This window comes from Stegodyphus dumicola, chromosome 12 (genome assembly GCF_044657685.1).
Source record: "Stegodyphus dumicola isolate Sdum_Otavi_A_Nest chromosome 12, ASM4465768v1".
Taxonomy (NCBI): Eukaryota; Metazoa; Arthropoda; class Arachnida; order Araneae; family Eresidae; genus Stegodyphus; species Stegodyphus dumicola.
The window spans coordinates 79949575-79967736 of record NC_140779.1 but is presented as its reverse complement, the minus strand read 5'-3'; the positions used below and the strand labels follow the sequence as shown (position 1 = coordinate 79967736).

The 18162-nt window shown below is 31.6% G+C and overlaps 1 protein-coding gene across 9 annotated transcripts in view; it reads right to left on the bottom strand.

The window, feature by feature from the left end:
* LOC118187366 (uncharacterized) overlaps positions 1-18162 on the bottom strand; it is a 554527-nt gene that overhangs the window by 308367 nt on the left and 227998 nt on the right. For 2 of the 9 annotated variants that reach the window (XM_085806623.1, XM_085806627.1), the window contains exon 4: positions 10535-10610. The exons of the other annotated variants lie outside the window; for them this stretch is intronic. The gene's annotated coding sequence lies outside the window, so the exon portion shown is untranslated. The remainder of the gene's footprint in view (positions 1-10534; positions 10611-18162) is intronic. 9 annotated transcript variants of the gene reach the window in all.

Below are 18162 nucleotides of genomic sequence, written 5' to 3'. Positions count from 1 at the left end.
TTTTGTTTGTGTTGTTAATAGTACCTGAGAATACCAAGAACCGACATTTCAACTATACGTTTTTCAACTATATAAGTTATTTATCAGAACGTGATTGCTGGAGAAAAATAAAAATTTCGAAAGCGCAAGCCTGAATGAAATTTTTTCCAAAATTACCACCTTGTGGTATGGAATATCATGAGCTTGTGGTATGGAATGCCGTTCAATAGTAGAACCGAAATAGTTTTTTTATAATTTCATTGAAATTAATATGTTCATCTCTTGAAAGATATAATGCATGATCTGCAAAATATTACCATTGATGGAATCAATGAGAATGTTTTTACGAATAATTAATGTTATTCTTCGTATTCAAAACTAAAAAAAAATATCTTCATGCATTAAGAAAATGCAAAATTTTCGCATTTTTCAAAGGACCTTACTGGTTTTGGAGAATGAAGCATAAAACTTCAATTTTTGAATGTCTGCAATTTTCTTCTGAGGAAATAAATTGTAGTGCTGGCTGGTTTGATAGATCTGGTCATTTTAATATTGAGAATAATTTCATTTTTGAATACATTCTCCTGGATTCTGGTTTTGTTGGTTTCTAATATGCACTCTCAAAAGAACAAGTTATTGTCGAAAAGAAGCTTTAAATACTCTTCAAAGAAATTCTAAGTTTCTAGTATGGAAAAATCAGTATTCTTGATGTTCAGGACATTTTAAGATATTTTTTCCTTTTTCACATAGGCAAAAAATATTAAGTAGTATTCAATTAGATTAATACGGTATGCGAAATGAAATATCACTTACTAAACTATAACTGATGTGAAAAATCATCTACGCAAATAAAGAATTTTAAAAGCTATATATAGCGTATTTCAAAAACCTGCAGAATTATATGACTCTTAAGTGATTGGTCTCACACTCATTGCGAAAATTTAAGAAATGAATTCACCGATTTAGGCCTTCAGAATACGAGAATTTTAGTCCCGTGATACATGTTAATAAGAAGATTGCGAAATTAAAGTTTTAAAGTTTTATGTGGTTATGGTATATTTGGTGTATTTTGAATTATAGCAAAGCACACGAGGGTTATCTTCCTAAGGGAAGGGATGCCTTCGTGGAGGACTTTCTAAGGGAAACTGGCTCGTATACACGCTACACATGGGGAAAACCAGGAAAACTCCCATGCAGCCAGCCCGTTCGTGGGATTCGAACCTCGGACCGAACTACCAGTGTTCAGCGACTTTACCGCTCGGCCGCTGGTGGGCCTTTTATGTGGCTATGAAACAATCTAATGTGGTGGTGTATTTAATTATGGCAAAGCACACTAGGGCTATCTGCCTAAGGGGAGGGATGCCTTCGTGGAGGACTTTCTTAGGGAAACTGGCTCGTATACACGTTACACATGGGGAAAACCACGAAAACGCCCATGCAGCCAGCCCGTTCGTGGGATTCGAACCTCGGACCGAACTACCAGTGTTCAGCGACTTTACCGCTCGGCCGCTGGTGGGCCTTTTATGTGGCTATGAAACAATCTAATATGGACACTACATGATTTCCTTATACGGCCTATTAAATTATATACAATTTTTGCTGGACTTCATTGAAATTTATTTCCCCGAATTATTCTAACTTAATTACATCTCTCGAGGCAAATTGAAAAGGATATAAAAAGTTGCAAATTTTGAATTTAAATACCTCGGTCAGTTTTTGTCTTACGGGAGTCAAACTCCTTATAATTTTACTTTTTTATAACGAGTATAAAACTTTCCTACATATACAAATAAAAACCGTGAGACCTCATTAAATATTAGATTATGTTATTTGTCGAAAATATTTCCCTTGACATTACCAAAACATGAATATTTTCATCATTTAAAATACTTCTGTAAGTGGAAGCATATATGATTACGACCAAGGATTGCGAAAATGAAAGCCAGGTGAGGACTTTTAAGCTGGGTATATAATATACATAAACAAAAATTAAGAAATTTAGAACCTATTTTACACCCCCGCCAAAAAGTGAAATTAAATACTAATAAATTTCAAAATAACCTATAAATATACAAAATAAAAATTATAGAAATGGGAAATATAAACCCTTATATATGTAATGAAACTGTGGTTTGAAGGTGGCAGAGTGGAAAGCATGATGACGCAATTTAGCACAACATATCTTGAAAAATCACAATCTTTATTTTTTCCATGCGTATTAAATCATCCTTTTTCAGATAAGATACTTCCTAATTATATTTCAATAGAATAACTCCCATTTTGAAGTACGACGTCATCTTAAGCGAGTAAGCGGCAGCAGCATGGATGAAAAGCGTCTTAACAGTGGGACAGCTAACGCGGAAAAAAGAGAGAGGTAATAGTACTTTCATAGCAAGAAGGCTGAAGTTTCAGTTCACAGTTTTGGTTTAGAATTAATTTGATTGGACGAGAGGCATCTGCATTAAAACGTTACATAAGATAGAAAAGTCTGGAACCTGTGAGAAGAGATGAATTTAGAATGTTAATTTTGAGGTCATCAATTATATTTTGAAACAGCTATCATATTTTGTTATATCTTACATATATATATAATTTATTTCCTAAACAGTATTGATTAATTGATTATATTATCTCCTAAGTTTAATTAAAGTAGAATTATTTTAATTAAAGTAGAATTATTTTAAAGTAGAATTATTATATCATGACTCTTGACAAATGGAAAACCTACCTAAAATGCACACTTTTTCATAACTACATCAAGTTTCAAAATCAACTTTTTAAACAAGTCAGAGGATTGTCAATGGGCTTACATTCCATAGCCTATTTCCTGCCTTTAGACTGTCTACTAGCTATTGGACAGCGAAAATGCCTTTTTCCTTTCTTAAATTCTTAATCATTGCGACACGACAATTAGCCAGAAATTAATTAATTTCCATTCACTAGTATTTTAAAAAAATCTTAACAGACGGTCTCTCTCGGATAAGAACTCCACAAAATACATCCCTCAAGAATTCCAAGTCCCACCCACTACCATAAATTACTTCACCCAAGTCTTACCGACTGATATTATTCAAAGCCCCTACTGCCGCTAAGAATTTTCGGACACCCTTCACTTCTGAGTCAGACACGAAGAGAACACATTGCCAACTCCCCCACTAGAAAGAATGTAAGTTACTTAATACCTTTCTGGCCTTTATATCTTCATGTACATTCACTGATCTTATTTATATTATTTTCTATATTATTTTTATATTATTTCTATGTTCTCTTTAATTTGTTTTTACAAAGTTTGCATTATTTATCTTTTTTTATAATCTTCTATGTTTATTTCAACTTTACTTTAATTTTGATTTCATAATGACAATTTCTAATGTTTAATTTCTACAAATAATATAGTACTCAAATACATAAAGATGATAGTATCGGGGACGGTTACTCGAGTTTTACAGGATTCTCTACAGTAATTGATTTTTACTCCAAATTGAATTGACTAAAATGCTTCATAAGAATAAGTTCTTTGAGTAGCAACTTTTCGCGGAAATATTTGGCCTGACTAGAATTGCCGGATTGGCTTTAACTTATAACTCGAGTAAAGACGAAACACTTTCATATTTACGTATTTTTATCAATTATTGATCATTGAACGGGAGTGGGTTTGTTCCCCTTGAAAAGTCAACTAATTTCCGATCAATGACAATAATTACATGTTTTAATTTTTACTTTTACAATTGTAATATTATTCTTCGTGATGATTTAACTCCAGTCCCCGTTAAAACATTATTAACATTTTGCTTTCAAATTACTTCAAAACATCTTTCAAAATATAACTTACCAGTATGGATGCACACTTTTAAAATAATTCTACTTTAATTAAACTTAGGAGATAATATAATCAATTAATCAATACTGTTTAGGAAATAAATTATTATTAACTAACTTTGCAGCAATTGAGCAAGTAATAATAACTTGTATTCGCACTAAATGGATTTAAGTTCATACAACATTATATATATATATATATATATGCATCTAGATGTTATATTACAAGATTTCTACGTCTAAGCCCAATCGTTTTTGAGTTATGTGAGGTACACGCATACATACGTTCATACCGTTTTTTTAAATTCATTTTATAAACCGTTTTGGAGGAAAGAGTCTTTTATTACGCCCTTCGTACAGATATCACGTAACAGCAATCGTCCATATGGATTCTGGAAATGTCAAAATGTCCATTGAAATATGATACCCGAAAGTTTCCGAGATTACAATATTTCCTTTACCTCCTACAAGGATGTTAAAGGAAAATAGGACAAGGAAAACATTTTTTCAGAAATTATCCAAGATATTATAAATTAAAATTTTGGAGGTTTTACGTAAATACTGTTTTAAGTAGCTATGAACGTTAACTTTTTAAACGCAAATTTGAGACCATTTTATGCCAGAATAACATTAGATAATTTAGATGCGCTGATTTCAAATTGATGGAAATATAAAAACACAAAATGTCTTATTTAATTAAATAAGACTGTTATTTAAAGTTAATCAATGCTACTAGGTTTTTGTACTACCCCTATATTGACACTTTTCGTTGAAAAGAGTTTATATTGTGTAGTATTTTATATTTTTTCAAGACTATTTAGTTCTGCATATCACGAACCATTTTACTAAAAGATCTTTCGTAGGATAGGAAACAATTTTTAATGGAATGTTATTCGTAGATAGCCATTATAAAAATTTAAATTTGATGCATTTTTACTAAACGTTTCGCGTGACAAAACTTTCTGTTAAAGTCTAGGTAATTTGCTGAATTTTTAATCTTAAAGCGTTTGTCTGTAACTAACTATTCACCAAATGTTTAGCTATAAAGTCTGTTTTAAATACTCTATATTTTTTATTCCAGACTTGAACTCTAAATAATTTCTTAAAAAGTCGAAGCATGTATCGATATCCTATAATTATTACTTCTTATATGTGTTTGCATAATAACCAGCGGTAATTTTTATTTCATAGCATAAGTTTTTATATTAATTTACCGTTTACTCAATTAAAACTCTAATTTAATTTTTTAAAATCTGAAATATATTTAGATTTTCATAAGCTTGCATACGAACTTGCTCCGGAAACAATACGATTTTACGATTGGAATTTTGCAAGAAAATTTAAGTTTTAATGTTAATGTTTTTTATATTTACAAATTTTAATCAGTTTTTTAAACTTTTCTGTAAGTCTTTTAAGCAGATGAAAATTTCAGCTTTTAACTGATCTAAGACAATGATTTTAAATCATTTTTTAAATAAAACTGAAGCAAACAAATTGTATTTTAGTATAATCTACCAATTTCTGAGGAATTTAATAAATATCCGACGAGCGGTGCGTCCGGAAAAAAAGGGCACCTTTTATTCGCATTGATTCTGCAATAATAAATACAATCGCAATTCATCATTCATGGAGCCAGCTTTAATAAATCAAATAAGTATTTTCGCCGTATTTGGCGAGCTAGGTATGGGAATGGTACATTAATATTAAATAACTGCTACCAGATATAAATTCGTTCTAGAAGAGCTTCTCGAAGAAGCTTGCTAAGGAGACTTCTCATCGGGATTCCAGTACGTCGGAATGCTTCTTCTTTACGAATTGAAAAATGACCGAAGTACGTGCTTACCAGAAAAAAAGGTTGCAAAACAAAGAATGCTGCCGTAATCGTCATGTATTACATCATCCCTCGCGTCTTCCAGCCCAAATGCAACTATTTTTTAACTCGGATCGTGTTAAAGGGGAACTTTTTGATCACGTTCCCAAACTGTACCGATGGTCGAAAAATGGCCTCACTTAAATTAGTGTGATTGTCTCCCTTATACTAACCCCACGTCCAACTTCCTGTTCTGGTGAGAGTTCTTGTGACATTAAGGTGGTGAGACTTGCGCGCTTACATTTGAAGTACACTTAAAAAAATGCTCTTTTGCGATCCGTACCTGACTTTGTATTTAAGTAGCATCTAGAGATTTAGGAGTACCTCAGAAAAAGTATAAGAACTTTTAATTTTTTCATACTTTAAATTGAATTACGCTTTTTCAATGCGCCAGGACTGCTTGACAAAGGGGCTAAAAAGAAAACGAGGTTCTGTTCGGTGCGTTGCTTCAAGAGAATGTGGGCCTCGCTTACTTTTAAACTGATTATCAACATCACTCTTTAATTATTTTGAAATTTAAGGAACTAGTGTCTTATAAATGGTTGAAAAATCAATTTTTAATATTCTTCGGTTTACAGAATCTTAATACTCGGAGAGAAGGTATTTTCTTGTGCTTCGCTTTAGCATCCTGTAAATTATTTTTCCGCATTAAAACTGTATCAGTTAGCGTACGAATTCGATTCCCAGCCAGCTTAAAAATAATTAATATGAATTAAATATGTAGACTCTAAAATATTAGTATTTGGAGAGTTGTAAAATGTATGCAATAAAAAAAAACTAAATTTTCATAAAAACCGCTTTTGATAATATGCTGAACTCGTACTTGAACACTTGGCCTATGTAAAGGTATTTTTAGGCTACCATATTCGTTGCAACATTTCAGTTTTCATCACACGATGAAGAACAATTAGCCATTGCGGACTGCTACGGGATTTCAAAGCGCAGAAAAATGCATTTAGCTACTGTTTACCTTACTATAGACGATAACTCCTAGTCAAAGGGAAATCTAACCGCAATTTGTTTAAAAAACTGGATGTCTCAAAGTGTTACTTGTATGAGTAGTCTTACTAGAATATATTTTGCTTAGACCGGGATATTTTTTGCTCAAACTGGAACAATTTTGAGAAAATACTCACAGTGGGAAATAAAACTTATCATAATAAATGGGTATGATTTTTATGAAATGTAAATAAAAAAAATTGCAAACCAACAAAAAAAAAAAAAAAAAAAAAAAAAAAAAAAAAGTCTGAGTTAAATAATTTGAAAATTGATAATAACTGGGCATATCTTATTAATGAAAACATATTCGTATTTATCACTAGTTCGAAATTCACTAGTTTGATCCAGAGAAAACAGAATTAAAGTCTCTAAAAGTATCTTAAGTAATAACAATAATCTGTAACATCGGTTACTTCACTCTGAAAGGAAAAATGTGAAATATTTGCAGTGAAACCTTAACGTAACATAAAATTAGATGTTGTTTATCTTTGTATGTTAATTTAATTAAAAAACACGAAATTCAGCTTAAGATACAGATAAGTATATTTGACTTTTGTAAAACGTTTTCTCACAGCACCACTTACCGTAGAGAAAAAGCAATTACCTAATATTTTTCTAGTAAAAAATATAAAAATTTAAAAGGCAGTAAGAAGTTCTCGAAGATAAGTTCGATGGAAAGAAAAAAAAAATACTTGTTCTTTCACTGATTTGCAGCAATTTTCAGAGTAAAAAAATATCAAGATAGATAAATACAAATGATCTGTGTTCGTGAAACATCTTGTCATATTTAAAAGATTAGAGATATCACAAACATATGGTTTGGATTTAATTTATTAAATTGGATAGAAAATCGAATAAAACCTTCTTGGCCTATTAATCGAGAAAAGCAATAATAAAATTCAGTATCATTTTTCATCTCAAATAAATATATATTTAGAATACGAATCTCTTTTCAACAAATCTCCAGCCTAAAGAAAACGAGAAGACAATTTAAAAAAAATGCTTACAAGACTATATATCGAATATATAAATATCGAATATATAAATATCGAATGTTGAAATTTTTCATTGTGAAGATTCACTAACAAATAATAAATAAATAAATAATAGAAAAATGGGAATATTTGTACAATACTAAATGCAACTATCATGACTACGAATGACACTAAGGCATGAAATTTTACGGAATACCAAAAACATTCAAATTAATGAAAACATACTACTGAGTTTTAATTAATTGATTAAAGAAAATGTCTATGCATTGTGAAGAAAGTACGAGTCGTCTGTCCTGTAGAATAAAAAATATCACACTAAAAAATATCGTTTTGCTTCTTGGAGAAGAAGAATGAGAAATTTCCCTCGAAATGCAAGTGCAGAGTACTTTTTTTTTTAATAAAATGAACTTTTCTGTTCTGAATGAATTTCGCCGATTTTAAAGTGCAAGCTGGCGAGCTTATCTTTCAAGTATTAATAAAAAATAATAAAATAAAAAAAAAGAGCTGGTGATTTGAATGATTTAGTTTTTCTGGTTATTTATTCATAGTTCTCTAGTTTTTTATTCTCAGTTCTTGCTCAATTAATAGAAATAATGTATTAATTTCTGGATTGAAAGAAATTCTTTTAAAATCTAAGCATGCTCAATGCTTAGGGGAATTACAGTTATCCATATAAAACGGATAGCAGAGACTAATAAAGATAGCCGTCCATTCGGATGAACCAAAATCCGGATAATTATTACTATTATTAAATTTGTAGACCAGATATGTATTGGCTGAGAAGCAAGTGAAGAAAGTTTGAGCTTTTTTATTTAGCAATTTATTTTAACAAATTTTATAAAATAAGTAAATTTTTAAGTATATTTATGATTGATTTATTTAAAGAATTTTTTCTTTGATTAAACATAGCGCAACGTTTTTTGTCAAAATTAAATAATGAAATTATTTTTTAATTATTCATTTTATTTAATAAGAATCTATTTCTTTTTCTGAAATTAAGTTCTATTTAAGCGGAAAAACTGATTATATCTGTATATTTGTGTTTAAAATTAAATAGATAATAAACTGCTCTTATTCGCATAAACAATAACTGTAACTAAAAGTATTTTCTATGAATAACAGTAAGATATTACGTTTTTAACAGACTTATAATAATTGTCTCAATGCCTAAAACTATTAGTAAAATTAGTAATATAACATATAATATTAATTTTTTTCATATGCTTTGTAAGACTTTTATCACTTTATAATGAAAAAGCACATTTAAATCAACAAGCAAGGGGAGAAAAGGAAAAGGGAGGCAGTCGATCCGGATAAATGAACTTCCGAATATTTAGAGTCTGGATAACTGAACGCGTACTGCAATCATAAATTTAAACTACACATTTTTATTTGAGAGCTAATAAATTTATTGATTAAAATCAAACTACAAAATAAGAAAGTATTTTACTTATTTTACATAAATAATAATTTAAGTTTTTAATAAATTATTTTGCTTTCGTATGAATAAATTGATTCTTTAATTTATTAATACAAAGTATATTAATAAATTTTCTAGACAATTTCTAGACAGAAGTTGAGGTATAAAAAACAGATAAGCAGCATCAGTGTTCCCCATAAATAATTACAGACATACTTAAAGCTTTGAACAAATGTACTATTAATTTAACATTTCGATGTCTGCTTTCTCTGAAGATAAAATTCATTTATGAGAATTAAATTAAACTAATTAAATATTCAATAGAATGATGATCCGCCTAGCGACATCGCATGATTTTTGTCTGTGAACACATTCAAAACTTTACGTTATGTACAATAGTACGTAGTTTAAATTTTTTAAAAAATCTTATTAATTTAAGCCGTTCATAGCATAGCGATTAGCACTACTGGCCGACGTGTTGTTGAGTTCTGTTTCGAATCCCGGAAAAAAGACTGCATGTTTGTACGTATACAATCTCTGCGTCATGGGGTCATTTAAACTACTGGTGACCCGAAAATCCTATCGAGAGGTTTGGTAATATAGAAAGAGGAGCAGCTCTTGAATTTGTGCTCCTGAGTGTTCTCCATTAAAATGGGACAGAGCTTCATTTCTCTCACGGATGTAATTCATTTGCTCCCGGTGGTGCCCGCTGTGTTATGAGCCGGTTAAATGGACAGTAGGATTCAACCGCTCCCTACGAGCTTAAGTGGTAAGTGTTCGGCCATTTGAAACAAAAGAAACATGCTATTAGAAACCGTGAAAACAGGACAAATACAACCAGAGTGCTGTACCGACAAAGTAGTTAACTACTTGCTTTATGAGACAAAAATAGTTTTCTAAAGTTTTATTTTTATTTCAGTTAAATGAATATGATAAGAGATTGTACATGCTAATTCTTCATGTCTATTTCTTTGATTATAATTTTGAGTACTTAAAAGAAATTTGAACAGAATACATGAAATCTTAATGAAATTTGTGTGCTTATGAAAAATCTGCTTGATATGAAAGAAAAGCTAACTCCTTTGTTTTTAAGAGGAAGCTAACGAAAACTATTGGCAACGCAACCCTCCCCCCCCAAAAAAAAAGTTAAATCGTGATATTCTAACAAAACGCTAAAAAAATAGCTTTCAGCATTTAATTTTCTCTTAGCTTCGTCGCCAAAGAGGTTGATACAAGCGCCCAATATGTATTTCAATAATTAATTACTGGTCTTTCCGGATAAAAATGAGTTTTATCACCTAGTACATGACAGCTCAACTCCACTCTACATCCGTCACATCCGCAGTTTTAAAAGCATTTATCAGTTCGTGAAAAATTCCCCAGATAGGGGAAAAAAAACATGCTCATACAAATGGAGACAGATAGAGAGTGAACACCGCTTAGGTTACGTACCAGGTTCTGCTAGTGAGTTATCATGTCCGTCGTTTTCATCTTAGTGGGGATTTTTGGGGTAACCGTCTTCCCGAACCTGCGGAAGGAAGGAAGAATTGAATTAGTCTTGCGTAGTGGCTGGAAACTCCCTCTTCCCCCCATGGTTTCCTGTTACTACCCCCCATGCGGCTGGTACACAGAGAAGGTGGAGGCAAAAACAAAAGCAGTTCCTCATTATTCAACGGGAGCCAATACCACTCCCGTGCAGTCATTAGCGGTTTCCCGCTCTTTTTCCGCCCTCTCCCACTATCCCTTTAAACGCCCCCCTTCTTTTTTGGCTCTATCTTTTAGCATGCACGTCGCCGAACCATACCTAAAGCACAGTTAGGGTCGCAGTTAAAGAGAGGATGTTTAAAACCGGAGGAAAAAAGTAGTTTGTGGTGAAAGGTAGGGGTGTGGTGACCCCCTTACTTTGTGGCTAAAATAACAAAGCAGAGGGGATAAAGAAGAGGGCGAATTTTCCCCCCCAAACCCGGCCTATTCGTAGTTTTAAAGCTAAAAACAAAAAGCTTTCGGGCTTTGTTATCGTACCACAAATTTATTAGCTCGGTTTATGCAGTTTTTTATTATTATTTTCTTTTAACTCAGCCTATTTTTAATTCTAGCCGGATGACGGGTTACATTACTGTAACAGCAGTCTAGTTTTAAATGCTTAGGGGAAAAAATCTTTTAACGAATTCAAGTTGAGATAGAAGTAAAACTAATCGTTGGTTCAACTTTACTAAGCATTCTTCTTTCTTTTTTTTCCTACTGTTGAATTTCAAGCTTAGAAAGAAAGATAATCAAATGGATATTTGAAGGTACTGTATCTAAAACATTAGGAAAAGAACCATCATTGATAAGAAAGCTGCTAAATGGATTACCCGCAGTATTTTCGAGATTCTGTGTATAACAAATCTTCCTTTCATGTTTGGGTTTTTCTTTAATCCACTTTTTCCATTTCACAACAATTAAGGCAATTTCTCGGCGATTTTCGGAAATGATTTTTAATTCAAAATGGAAATAAAAAGTAATAACAGGTACGTTTTTCGAAAGTGGACGTCTGACATTTATCATTCAAATCAAGAAAGAAACTGGAATGACTTTAAATTTTTCAGCTTTATAAGAAAAGGGGAAAAACATTTCTGCATATCTTTGCTTAAAACAAACTTCTTTCTAATTAAAAATAATGCTATGAATTAATGAAAACTGTTCTAAATATGTGGACTACAGTATTTTGTAGTCTTTTAAAAAGAAATAAATTTTTTCTCAGCATAAAGACGTTTAGGAAAAAAAATATAACTTAAAGCATAAATTTACTATATTTATTTTCGTTAAATGGCGATTTTGTACTTTGGGAATAGTGTGGATGCAATAACTTATATTTCGGAAAATATTTATGAAAACATTACCTAAGTACTCCAAATATGTGGTAAGAACACAATTTTGAAAAAGACATTTCCGGATTAAAGAAGTAAATAATAGTATTGTATTATTTCAATAAATGAAATATATGAAAGCAAAGAATATCAAGTATCAAGAAAGAACTAACAAATAGCAATAATGATTATATGCTCCAAAACGTTCTAAAGTTATAGTGACAATTTTTAATACTGTATTTATACACCTATTATTATATTTTAGGCTAAAAGAAAAGATAAGCTGTGTCTCTGGAAAATTTGGAATAATTAGGACTAAACGGTTTTATAACAGTTTATGTATATACCTTCATATACAATTATAATAATGAAATTAGTAAGAAATATGTCATCCTTTAACACAAATGACCCATATAACGTACTTAGGCATTGATTCTATTAGTCTTGTGCATATATATTTTACTTATTTATGATGGAACCACACTTTTATAACATTCTTAATCATGCGCTCTTTTGTCGAACAATTAGTTTTTCTAAGATATTCATTGAAATGTTTTCGACCGGATTTAAGTGTAATGAATTCCCAGGCCAATGCAGCTCAATAATTTTATTTTCCAACATGAGTTTTCTGAGAGATTTTGAATGTGGCATGGATTCAAGCCGTATTGAAATGTACCTGCATATATTTTCGAGAATGGCACAATTCTGTCTTTTAACATATCTAAATAATTCGATGAATTCATATTTCCGTAGGTAAGAACTAGGTTCTCCTTTCTGAAAATGACCTTATAAGGTATTTTTCCCGCCTTCTTAGCATTCCTTCGTGGTGTAATGATCAGCACACTCGGCGCGTATTCGAGAGGTTCAAGTCCCAGCGAGGACATTGCTCATTTTACAAGCCTCCTGCTTCGAAATGATCTTAAGGTCACTATAGTGGCGTCCGAATTAAAAAGGTGGTAAATGATGATTCTTGATTACCAGGATGTTTCGACTGGGCCCTTTATAAAGGGGAGTATATAAGGTATTTCTCATGGCCTCTTAGCATACCTTCGTGGTATAGTGGTCAGCAACTCGGAGCGTATTCGAGAGGTCCGTGGTTCGAGTCCTGGAGAGGGCATTGCTTATTTTTCATCTCTCCTGCTTTCAAAAATTACCTAATGTCTCTGCAACCTTTTTTCAGCAATTTGGGAGGGGGGGTCCAAACTTTGTACTTTTTGGGACTACAGTAATTGTTTTGCTTCATTTGGCATGTCAAAAGCTATTTTATAACAGACTCTCTAACAGTCCCACTAGCAGTGAGAAGTCTAAGTTGCAAGTGTAAGGGATAAATATCAATACCAATGGACAACAGATCTCTTTTAAGGCCTTTGCTAGTTTTTATTGGATTAATAATGCCATTCCGAAGTAGGAATCGATCATACTTTACAGTTGTTTTCCTTTCCTTTCCAAATTTGTCCTTCCTTTCTGAAAAAAAAAATTATCTAGTTTCCTTTTCTATTATAAGAATTCAAGATACCCTCGATTTTCCAACACCAGTCGCGGAAGTAAAGTGTATTATAGTCATGGATGTATGTTTGTTGAGCGTAATAATCTCTGCACTCTTTCAGTGCGCTATACCTGTTTTACTACGCTAAATTTAAAGCATACAAAACGTACTCAAAATGTGCACAAAAGTAATATAGTATATAGTATATAGTATATACGTATATGTATGTATAGTGTGAAAAAAAGACAGTTCTGTATCTCCCGTTCTACTAGGCGAAATTCAACTTTCGTTTTTCATATCTCGAAAGCGCGACTTCGGATATATATTAATAGCATTTCTCTAAGATAGGTATTTTAACACAAAATCGGACTTTTTCTGAAATAACATATCGATTTTTTCCCATATTTCGATTTACGACTATAATTATGCCTAGATATTAAATTTTGTAATTTTTAGTAAGAAATTTAAAAATTTATCTTGGCGCATTTTTTACAGCTTGCGCCAAGAATAATTCACTTGGCGAACTTTTTAATTTATATCAACCTATTTTCCTTTCCTTTTTTTTCATTGTACAGGAGCAGGAAAAAAATCATCGTTCATACTTCCAAGTAATTTTAACACAGTGCGTAAATCACATTTAGCGTTATTATCGCTAATAACAAATATGCCAACATGTAAATTTATGTATATCTTAGAAAATTTTGAATAAAAATCTTTTTTTGCGGATATGCTTAGAAACATCTGCTTTAAGATGACGGTAAAAATCTTATAGGTTATAATGTAAATTTTTTTCGGAAAATTTATAAAAATATTTAAAAATACAAGTTTTAAAAATAAATCATAAAAAATAGGTAAATTTTATTTGGAATGAACCTAAATTTCGAAATGTGAAGGGAAAAATCAAATAAATTTAATAAAAAAAAGAGATATTAATAAATACATACCAAATTCAATTTAGATGGAAGAGCTAATTTTTTAAAAACTACTCGTGCGGTTTTTACACAATTTGGCAGTCTGGCATAATTTGAGTTGTAGAATCGAAATATGGAAAGAAATTAATATGTTATTTCAGAAAGAGGTCCGATTTTGCGTCAAAATACCCGTATGGTATAACATTGTTTTATATAAATCTAATATATATCCTAAGTTGCGCTTTCGGGACATGAAAAACGCAATCTGAATTTCTTTAATCGGGCCAGTAGAACGGGAGATATAGAACTGTCTCAATTTTTTTTTTCTTGCTCAGTTTACATTTAACCACAATATGATGTCAATGCATGTTCACGATGTGCATCGAAATACTTAATTACCACTATTTACCAATAGTGCACTAATTCTGACAGATATGACTCAAGTTATAACTATTCACGGACGTTTTAATGTTTCTTCTTAATCACAATTCCAACAATAAGATCCTTCGGCATACATTTCTAATATGAAAATATTCTGTATAACTGAGATTCCCCCATAATATACAGAAATTAAGCTTAGAACCGTGTGCCATTTCTTTAGTTGTGGGTGTGCTGTATTTTCCGGTAACCATTACATTGACTGAGTAACTCAAAGTGACTAATTTACATTTATGAAAAGACCCGTATCCTTTCTTAACCGAAATTCCCCACTCATTACAATCAACCAAGCCTTACTTGGAAAATTTTGCACAGTAACTCAGATATCAAGGTTATTAACAGTCATCTGTAATCCATAATATTTTGTGAAATGATAGCTAAAACTTAAGATATCTAGTTAAAACGGGTGCTTCGAAACGAAACTGTGAAATCTGAAATGAGAAAATCTGAAGGAAAACTGAACATGCCGAAAAATACTCATGGAAATAAGTTTATCAAATAAGCAATTTAAAGATAATGGAAAAGTCATTTCATTTTGGTCTTGTAAAAGATAGCATTATATTGAAAATGTCTGTACTTTTCCATTTGGCCTGCGCAAATCTCTCCAAGCAGACTTTATTGGCGACAACATACAATATACACTCATGAAAAATGTTAGCCCACCAGCGGCCGAGCGGTAAAGTTGCTGAACACTGGTAGTTCGGTCCGAGGTTCGAATCCCGCGAACGGGCTGGCTGCATGGGCGTTTTCGTGGTTTTCCCCATGTGTAACGTGTTTACCTTAGAGCCAGGTTTCCTTAGAAAGTCCTCCACGAAGGCATCCCTCCCCTTAGGCAGATAGCCCTCGAGGCTTTGCAATAATCACACACATAAAAAATGTTAACGGATGTTAGTTCTAATTATTTTTTATTTTGAAGGCATAAACATTTTAATATCGTTTAAAATTTTGTAAAAAGCCAATAAATAAAGACAATAAATTTGTAAAAAGACGTTAATTTCAGAATTTACTGTGCTTTCATGGTTCAACATCCTGATTCGCCGGGCCATATAACTTGGTCCCAAGTGCTCTCATCTCACATAAACTACGTTACAAAAATCTTATTCTCTCAGTAATTATCTACATTAATTTCAAGTTAATTCTTAATTTGGAATATCAGTTTAAATACAAGAATTATTTTAATTTGTACGAATAGCTTACTCAGAAATTATATGAAACCACTTTGCTTTACTTCGCTCGTGCATTCTCATTAGAATGATGAATTTAACCCTTGACTTTGCCTTTTCTATATTTTTGCCTTCGGGTGAGCGATGTGATTGCATCCTATTTGACTTAATTGTCTCGAATGGCCTTCGGGCATAAAATTGAACTATCAGGTAAAAATCCTATGTAATTGTATGCCAGTACTGAATGAAACAATCAATCTGATAAGAAATGACTGCGACTTATTTTGAAAGGGAGATGTAAAAAGTTACCAGCGAGGATATTCTGTTTGGCATCAATTGTACCATTACTGACAAATTTATCGCCTGCGCCGGCAAAACGGAAAAGTACCAAACTGTCTGTTTATACATTAAGCTACTTTTTGTTCACCCTCATATTAGTTTTAGTGAATTATATTTTACTTATATGATGGAATATCGAAAAATAAGATACACTTTTTTATCAAATATGTTATAAAGTATGACGTGAAATTTTATTAAATAGACAGTGAAACTGCATTTAATCTAAGTTTCTAAGTTTCAACATAATAATTGCCATTTTGGAACATACCTTTACCCTTGTGACCCAAAATTTAGTAAAATTCCTTCATAAAACAGCGTTTCCTGGGCATATAGTTATCTACGAATTATAGACTGGACTAAACAACAATGGAATTAATGTTTTGGCTTGTAACTACATTTTTCAGTATATCTCCAAATGATACTACATTTTTAAAGAGGATCATGTAAACTTTACTGGATCGGCACATTTCGATTGACATTCAACCATTCAAACAGTAACCATTTCAGAACCTTCAACGGAGCCCCTATAACACATTTTTGATTAAAAAAAAAAAAAAAAAAAAAAAAAAAAAAAAAAAACTTCCTAAATAAATAAAAAAAAATTGTAGTTTAAGGCTCAAATAAAGACAAACTGGGAATAGTCACGCAATCAAACATGCATATCTTTTGTTTGTATATGCTTTGTTTATACATACAAGCAAATTAATTCACTTCATCCATTAAAATATCGTTAGCAATGTGTCATCGACTGAATTCACAAACTGAAAATTAAAACTAGATATGAATTAATCTTAATACTCAATATTGTTTGATCGCGTTATTATATATTCCTTACTTGGCTAATATTGTGTGCTGCGGTAGAGTTTCGAGGAAGAAAGATTCAATGCAGTTGCAAATATAATTAACGTAGAAAGACTTTTATTCTTAGAAGGAATTTCTTTTCTAAATTAGGGCTTAAAATTCTTAAAAAATATAAAATCGAACAAAATATTTAGGTTTGCTTAATTCGCAGAACAAAAAGAAATGGCACCTTTTCATTGAATTAAGTCAAACTGTTAAGAACTCAGTAACTTTGTACCACTTGCCGGACATCTTAAAATAAGCGAGGTTCTGAAGTTTGTTATGTTGACAGCGTAAGGTTGCATTTTTCTTTATCGTGAAAAAAATTTACATCCGCGATAAAATGTCTTTGACTTCCTTTGCAATAAACTTTTCTTAAAGCAATATCATAATTAATTGTTTATTTGAACAGCCAGCTTTTAGAGAGATGAATTATCTCCAGAGCAGATCTCATTTCCTTTTGAGGAAGTGGTTTCTTCCGATAACTTAAAAAAAAAGAAGAAGAAGAACTCTTCCGCATAAGTACTGATACTGTATAAAAAATTGCAGGCCTCTTCGCCGAAGGAAAAGTCTCAGATTTGAGATAAGTATCAGCAAGACACTTCCGATAATGCTGTGACAGTACCTGAGCTCTCTTATCTGAAATTCCACTGCCTCACTTCCCCTTCAGGAAGTTACTTCCTTATTTCACGATGAGAGAAACAGCTCCTTAAGGTACTTGTCCTTTTCTGAAACGCTATATAAATCGAGGGAAAAGAAGATTCCGTGTCCTTTCCTTCCGTCCCTTGTAATTCATATCCTTTCAGGGATTTTTAATTTTGTCTGCTCTTCGCCTGTTTGTCAAGAGTATCTTGAATATGTCGCAAAAATATGGATAAATGTTTCATGTGTTGACTTTACAGAAATCTTTACTTTAAAAAATGTGTAATTAATAACCTTTCAAAAGAGTATGCTATGATTCTTTTTTTTTCCTTAAGTTTCCAGATTATTAAAAAATGTAAAAGTATTATTAATTGCAGAAAAAATGCAAAAGAAAATTCGAAAATTTTAAATT